At 43.9% G+C, this 8,078-nt stretch overlaps 1 long non-coding RNA gene across 1 annotated transcript; it reads left to right on the top strand.

Moving 5' to 3' along the window:
* The first annotated feature begins 5,070 nt into the window (after positions 1-5,070).
* On the top strand, positions 5,071-7,627 carry LOC109888607 (uncharacterized). The gene is made up of 3 exons (XR_002255155.2): positions 5,071-5,622; positions 5,735-6,010; positions 6,122-7,627. It is a non-coding gene; the product is annotated as an uncharacterized LOC109888607 (long non-coding RNA).
* The last annotated feature ends 451 nt before the right edge of the window (positions 7,628-8,078 follow it).

The following is an 8,078-nucleotide window of genomic DNA, read 5'->3' as shown; positions in this document are numbered from 1 at the left end:
CTCTCCTTGAAGTTCTTGAAAATCCAATAAATGGTTGATTTAGGTGCAATCTTACTGGCAGCAATATCCTTTTCTGTGAAGCCCTTTTAGTGCAAAGCAATGATGATGGCACGTATTTCCTTGCAGGTAACCATGGTTGACAGAGGAAGAACAACGATTCCAAGCACCACCTTCCTTTTGAAGCTTCCAGTCTGTTATTCGAATTCAATCAGCATGACCGAGTGATCTCCAACCTTGTCCTCGTCAACACTCACACCTGTGTTAATGAGAGAATCACTGACATGATGTCCGCTGGTCCTTTTGTAGCAGGGCTGAAATGCAGTGGAAAAGTTTTTGGTAGGATTCAGTTCATTTGCATGGCAGAGGGATTTTGCAATGAATTGCAATTCATCAGATCACTATTCATAACATTCTGGAGTATATGCAAATTGCCATCATACAAACTGAGGCAGACTTTGTGAAAATTAATATTTGTGTAATTCTCAAAACTTTTGGCCATGACAGTAGACATTTATAAACTTGTGCATTGCCCTAGACCAGGTATACCCAAAGTGGGGTACGTGCAATGCCATTTGGGCTAAGCAAAATATACACTGCTCAAAAAAATAAAGGGAACACTTAAACAACACAATGTAACTCCAAGTCAGTCAAACTGTCCACTTAGGAAGCAACACTGATTAACAATAAATTTCACATGCGGTTGTGCAAATGGAATAGACAACAGGTGGAAATTATAGGCATTTAGCAAGACACCCCCAATAAAGGAGTGGTTCTGCAGGTGGGGACCACAGACTACTTCTCAGTTCCTATGCTTCCTGGCTGATGTTTTGGTCACTTTTGAATGCTGGCGGAGCTTTCACTATAGTGGTAGCATGAGACGGAGTCTACAACCCACACAAGTGGCTCAGGTAGTGCAGCTCATCCAGGATGGCACATCAATGCGAGATGTGGCAAGAAGGTTTGCTGTGTCTGTCAGTGTAGTGTCCAGAGCATGGAGGCGCTACCAGGAGACAGGCCAGTACATCAGGAGACGTGGAGGAGGTCGTAGGAGGGCAACAACCCAGCAGCAGGACCGCTACCGCCGCCTTTGTGCAAGGAGGAGCAGGAGGAGCACTGCCAGAGCCCTGCAAAATGACCTCCAGCAGGCCACAAATCAAATCAAATTTATTTATATAGCCCTTTGTACATCAGCTGATATCTCAAAGTGCTGTACAGAAACCCAGCCTAAAACCCCAAACAGCAAGCAATGCAGGTGTAGAAGCACGGTGGCTAGGAAAAACTCCCTAGAAAGGCCAATACCTAGGAAGAAACCTAGAGAGGAACCAGGCTATGTGGGGTGGCCAGTCCTCTTCTGGCTGTGCCGGGTGGAGATTATAACTGAACATGGCCAAGATGTTCAAATGTTCATAAATGACCAGCATGGTCGAATAATAATAAGGCAGAACAGTTGAAACTGGAGCAGCAGCACAGTCAGGTGGAAGTTGAAACTGGAGCAGCAGCATGGCCAGGTGGACTGGGGACAGCAAGGAGTCATCATGTCAGGTAGTCCTGGGGCATGGTCCTAGGGCTCAGGTCAGTTGAAACTGGAACAGCAGCATGGCCAGGTGGACTGGGGACAGCAAGGAGTCATCATGTCAGGTAGTCCTGGGGCATGGTCCTAGGGCTCAGGTCCTCCGAGAGAGAGAAAGAAAGAGAGAAGGAGAGAATTAGAGAACGCACACTTAGATTCACACAGGACACCGAATAGGACAGGAGAAGTACTCCAGATATAACAAACTGACCCCAGCCCCCCGACACAAACTACTGCAGCATAAATACTGGAGGCTGAGACAGGAGGGGTCAGGAGACACTGTGGCCCCATCCGAGGACACCCCCGGACAGGGCCAAACAGGAAGGATATAACCCCACCCACTTTGCCAAAGCACAGCCCCCACACCACTAGAGGGATATCTTCAACCACCAACTTACCATCCTGAGACAAGGCTGAGTATAGCCCACAAAGATCTCCGCCACGGCACAACCCAAGGGGGGGGGCGCCAACCCAGACAGGATGACCACAACAGTGAATAAACCCCCTCAGGTGACGCACCCCCTCCAGGGACGGCATGAGAGAGCCCCAGCAAGCCAGTGACTCAGCCCCTGTAATAGGGTTAGAGGCAGAGAATCCCAGTGGAAAGAGGGGAACCGGCCAGGCAGAGACAGCAAGGGCGGTTCGTTGCTCCAGAGCCTTTCCGTTCACCTTCCCACTCCTGGGCCAGACTACACTCAATCATATGACCCACTGAAGAGATGAGTCTTCAGTAAAGACTTAAAGGTTGAGACCGAGTTTGCGTCTCTGACATGGGTAGGCAGACCGTTCCATAAAAATGGAGCTCTATAGGAGAAAGCCCTGCCTCCAGCTGTTTGCTTAGAAATTCTAGGGACAATTAGGAGGCCTGCGTCTTGTGACCGTAGCGTACGTGTAGGTATGTACGGCAGGACCAAATCAGAGAGATAGGTAGGAGCAAGCCCCTGTAATGCTTTGTAGGTTAGCAGTAAAACCTTGAAATCAGCCCTTGCTTTGACAGGAAGCCAGTGTAGAGAGGCTAGCACTGGAGTAATATGATCAGATTTTTTGGTTCTAGTCAGGATTCTAGCAGCCGTATTTAGCACTAACTGAAGTTTATTTAGTGCTTTATCCGGGTAGCCGGAAAATAGAGCATTGCAGTAGTCTAACCTAGAAGTGACAAAAGCATGGATTAATTTTTCTGCATCATTTTTGGACAGAAAGTTTCAGATTTTTGCAATGTTACGTAGATGGAAAAAAGCTGTCCTGGAAATGGTCTTGATATGTTCTTCAAAAGAGAGATCAGGGTCCAGACAAATGTGCATGTGTCTGCTCAAACGGTCAGTAACAGACTCCATGAGGGTGGTATGAGGGCCCGACGTCCACAGGTGGGGGTTGTGCTTTACAGCCCAACACCGTGCAGGACGTTTGGCATTTGCCAGAGAACACCAAGATTGGCAAATTCGCCACTGGTGCCCTGTGCTCTTCACAGATGAAAGCAGGTTCACACTGAGCACATGTGACAGACGTGACAGAGTCTGGAGACGCCGTGGAGAACGTTCTGCTGCCTGCAACATCCTCCAGCATGACCGGTTTGGCGGTGGGTCAGTCATGGTGTGGGGTGGCCATTCTTTGGAGGGCCACACAGCCCTCCATGTGCTCGCCAGAGGTAGCCTGACTGCCATTAGGTACCGAGATGAGATCCTCAGACCCTTTGTGAGACCATATGTTGGCCCTGGGTTCCTCCTAATGCAAGACAATGCTAGACCGCATGTGGCTGGACTGTGTCAGCAGTTCCTGCAAGAGGCAGGCATTGATGCTATGGACTGGTCCGCCCGTTCCCCAGACTTGAATCCAATTGAGCACATCTGGGACATCATGTCTCACTCTAGTCCAGGTCTGGGAGGAGATCCCTCAGGAGACCATCCGCCACCTCATCAAGAGCATGCCCAGGCGTTGTAGGGAGGTCATACAGGCACGTGGAGGCCACACATACTACTGAGCCTCATTTTGACTTTCTTTAAGGACATTACATAAAAGTTGGATCAGCCTGTAGTGTGGTTTTCCACTTTAATTTTGAGTGATTCCAAATCCAGACCTCCATGGGTTGAAAAATATGATATCCATTGATAATTTTTGTGTGATTTTATTGTCAGCACATTCAACTATGTAAAGAAAAAAAGTATTTCATTCATTCAGATGTAGGATGTGTTATTTTAGTGTTCCCTTTATTTTTTTAAGCAGTGTATATTTTTTTCCATTTCTTCACATCTTCAAAACAGCCCCCCCTCGCAGAGTAGCCTTGGTATTTTTTACAGTGAAACATAAAAAAAGGTAGCCTAGTCAAATAACTAACATCCAATCACATTAACCGTTACTCTCTCGCGGGAATTCCACTAACGGTCCGTAAGTAGCTGCTGCTCATTCCGTTTGCTCGAAAATGGATAAACGGTAAAAAAAATATATATTAATAATAATAATAATAAGTAGCTCCTGCGTTCATAAGAGACAAATACCAGATCTACTGGTAGTACTGCTACTACCAGCAGTACTACACCTGCACCTGTCGACATCAAGTTGTTCTGCTTCCATGAGCACATCCAAATGCTAGCATCAGTAATTCTCCATTTGTTGTTAGCCCAGCTAGCATGGACACTGGCAGTTGTGAATGGGCAACAGACAGGGAAGTTGGACCATCAAAGAAGCTCAAATATGAGGAGAACTACATTGATTTGGGGTTCACTTATATTGGGAGTAGTGTCTTTCCTCAGCCCCAGTGTGTTATATGTGCAAAAGTACTCTCGCACAACTCGATGAAACCTTCACTTTTGTGCAATTTGAAAAATAAGCCACAGGAGTTTGAGCGAGAATTAAGACTACGTTTGAGTAGTAAGACATGTATAAAGGCAACAGATACCATTAATAAGAAGGGGCTAGAAGCGTCTTATATGGTGAGCTACCGAGTGGCTAGGACAGGCAACCCCCATGCTATTGTGGAGGACTAAATTCTTCCTGCTGCCGCAGATACGGCTGGGACAATGCTGGAGGAAAAGGCCCAAAAAAACTATACAGACAATGACTTCATCAAACACTGCTTCACGACGCATAAGTGCCATGATAGGCGATGTTTTGAAACAATTACTGCTTCGCATATAAGCCAGTGAATTTTATGCTTTACACTAAATACAGGCACAGACTGTGGGAAATTATTTAAGACTGAGACTCTCCAATACAAACCAACAGAGTTATGAGCATACTTTCAAGCACACCCTTCTCATTAACCTGTGGTGAGTTCACAATTATTGATGAACAAATAAGGTTGTGTGTGCAAGATGGTTAAATAAAGAGCAAAATTATTGATTATTATTATTTGTGCCCTGGTCCTAACTTTGTCACTTCCCACGAGCCGGGTTGTGACAAAAACTCACTCATTCTTATGTTTAATAAATGTATCATACAGTGTGCGTGTGTGTGTGGCAGGCTTGCAATGGTAAAAAAAAAAAAAAAAAAACATTTCAGAGTGCGCTGACCCTGGTGCTAGAGGGGGTACGCAGCTGGAGGTTGAATGTTTGGAGGGGTACGGGACTAAAGTTTGGGAACCACTGCCCTAGACCATTATACAAGTAGCCACCGAATAAGTTTAATGAATGGTTACTGATCAACATGTTTCGTTTTTGCGGTTTCAGAGTTGGCCACGGACTGCCATGACTTGTTCCTGAAAGGGGAGAGAAATAATGGAGTGTACACCATGCAGCCACGCAACTCTCAGCCCTTTGACATCTTCTGTGAAATTACTGCTGAGTGAAAGGAAAACTAACTTGGTTGCTATAAACTTCGATATCGCCAATGACTGGAATTTGTCCTGGCGGATACAGGCTTCTCCAAGAAAAGTTGCTTTGCACAGAGAAAACCCCATCGGCTGTGGAACAATTGGAACATTACTTGGCTAATTCCTTCTCTTCCCGTCTTTTCTTTTACACAAGGTGGATGGACAGTCATCCAAAGACGGCAAGATGGATCCCAAAACTTCAATCAATTATGGGAGGCCTATCAAAAAGGCTTTGGCAGCCTGAAAGGTGTTATTTCATTAGAGCAAATGTATATGGAAACCCTTTCAATACAGCCAATATTCATGTTTAAATAATGCACACGTTCATGTGAATAATCTGGATTCTAATTCTCTTTTAGGCGAGTTTTGGCTGGGACTGGACAACATCCACAATCTGACCAAACAGGAAGAGCTCACATTGCTGGTGGAGCTGTCTGATTGGATGGTAGAGGCTCAGTCTGTGCAGTATACATTCCTATTGGATGGAGAAGAGAGTAACTACACCCTCTACCTCCCCGAGAGTTCATGTGATAGACTGGAAAGTGGCTTAACCACCGAGCCCTCAGTGGAGGACAGACCTATTGACAGAGACAACGATCTGAACACAGACGTCAACTGTGCCAAGCAACTCTCAGGTATTTTAGTGTTTCTTGAACATTTTACTCTAAAAATGTCCTTTTTTTTTTACCTCACTGAACTTATATAAAAGTATGTTGTTTTCTAACAAGTGTTTTGTTTCCTCATAGGTGGCTGTTGGTTCAGCAACTGTGGCCAATCCAACCTGAATGGCAAGTACTGTAGAAAACCCAACATACTTCAAAGATGACAGCAAAGGAGTTTAAGAACTTAATTTCCCACCGTCAACAAGATGTTAGCAGAATTACCATGAATTTTGTTGTTCATAACATCTGCTTTTGTGTAGCAATCTTGCAAGAACATCTCATTCACTTTGGATCAATGTCTCAGTGGACACTATTTCAGTCACATTGCCTGATACATTGTAGCACTTTACACCCTTTGGAAGGGTCCTACTGTTTATTTTAGTTATTATACTTTGTCAGTCGAATGTGAGAAACTCAACGTCATATTGTCACTTCTATACTTCCAATAGTAATATATTGTACATTAATATCCATTTTCAATGGAATTAAACTACTTCAAACAAAATATCTTAAAGAAATGTAAAAGTGACAGTTATATTTGCAATGGTTGATTGCTTGGGTGAAATGAGTCCTTAAATCTATGACTTATTTTGTCTGGATCCTTAAGGTTTATAGTTGTACTCAAGATGGCACAAAGAATCATAAAACATACCGCTCCCCTAGTGAAATAAAAAACGATACAACCGCTTCACTTAAAATTACAGACAGATACAAGCACAACCAAGCTTAGTATTCCCCAAGTTATAAATTAAGGGTTATCATGTCTAATTTGCATAAATGGCCTACACCCCATAGAAACAGAACACAGTGCATAGAACATAAATGACAGACACCCTTACAATAAAGGCATAAGAATTCCAGGGGTTGTTTTTGTACCATATGACTGATAACGGAGTTACAGTGCATTCGGAAAGTATTCAGACCCCTTGACTTTTTCCACATTTTGTTTTACGATACAGCCTTATTCTTACCCCCTTTTCATAATATCCAATTGCCATCTTGTCTCATCTCTGCAACTCCTCAACAGGCTCAGGAGAGGCGAAGGTCAAGTCACGCGTCCCCCAAAACATGAACTGCCAAGCCGCGCTTCTTAACTTGGATGTTAGCCACACAAAAAAAGTGTCTTTTAAGTAGCCACCCTTTGCCTTGATGACAGCTTTGCACACTCTTGGCATTCTCTCAACCAGCTTCATGAGGTAGTCACCCGGAATGCATTTCAATTAAGCTCAAGGATCGGACACTTTTTTTCAATTTTCGCCTAAAATAACACCCAAATCTAACTGCTTGTAGCTCAGGACCTGAAGCAAAGATATGCATATTCTTGATAGCATTTGAAAGGAAACACTAAAGTTTGTGGAAATGTGAAATTAATGTAAGAGAATATAACATTAGATCTGGTAAAAGATAATACAAAGAAAAGAACATGCTTGTGTCATCTTTGAAAATGCAAGAGAAAAGGTCACTATGCATTAGTCCAGATTAGGCACAATTTTGTCCACTAGATGGCAGCAGTGTATGTGCAACATTTTAGAGTGATCTAATGAACCATTGTATTTCTGTTCAAATTGATGTATCAAGACTGCCCAAATGTGCCTAACTGGTTTATTGATACATTTTCAAGTTCATAACTGCTAATCGCATAAGCCTATGTTAGCTCAACCATCCTGCATTGTGGGGGGGGGGGGGGGGGGGGGGGGGGCACCGATCCTGTAACAGGTGTGCCTTGTAAAAAGTTCATTTGTGGGATTTATTTCCTTAATGCATTTGAGCCAATTTGTTTTGTGACAAGGTAGGGGTGGTATACAGAAGATAGCCCTATTTGGTAAAATACCAAATTCATATTATGGCAAGAACAGCTTGAAAGTTTCTTCAAGTGCATTTGCAAAAACCATCAAGCGCTATGATGAAACTGGCTCTCATGAGGACCGCCAATGGAAAGGAAGACCCAGAGTTACCTCTGCTGCAGAGGAAAAGTTCATTAGGAGTTACCAGCCTCAGATATTGCAGCCCAAATAAATGCTTCAGAGTTCAAGTGACAGAC

Source organism: Oncorhynchus kisutch, linkage group LG4, assembly GCF_002021735.2.
Source record: "Oncorhynchus kisutch isolate 150728-3 linkage group LG4, Okis_V2, whole genome shotgun sequence".
Classification (NCBI taxonomy): domain Eukaryota; kingdom Metazoa; phylum Chordata; class Actinopteri; order Salmoniformes; family Salmonidae; genus Oncorhynchus; species Oncorhynchus kisutch.
Note: the sequence above shows the minus strand (reverse complement) of the source record. Positions and strands in the feature narration are given on the sequence as shown.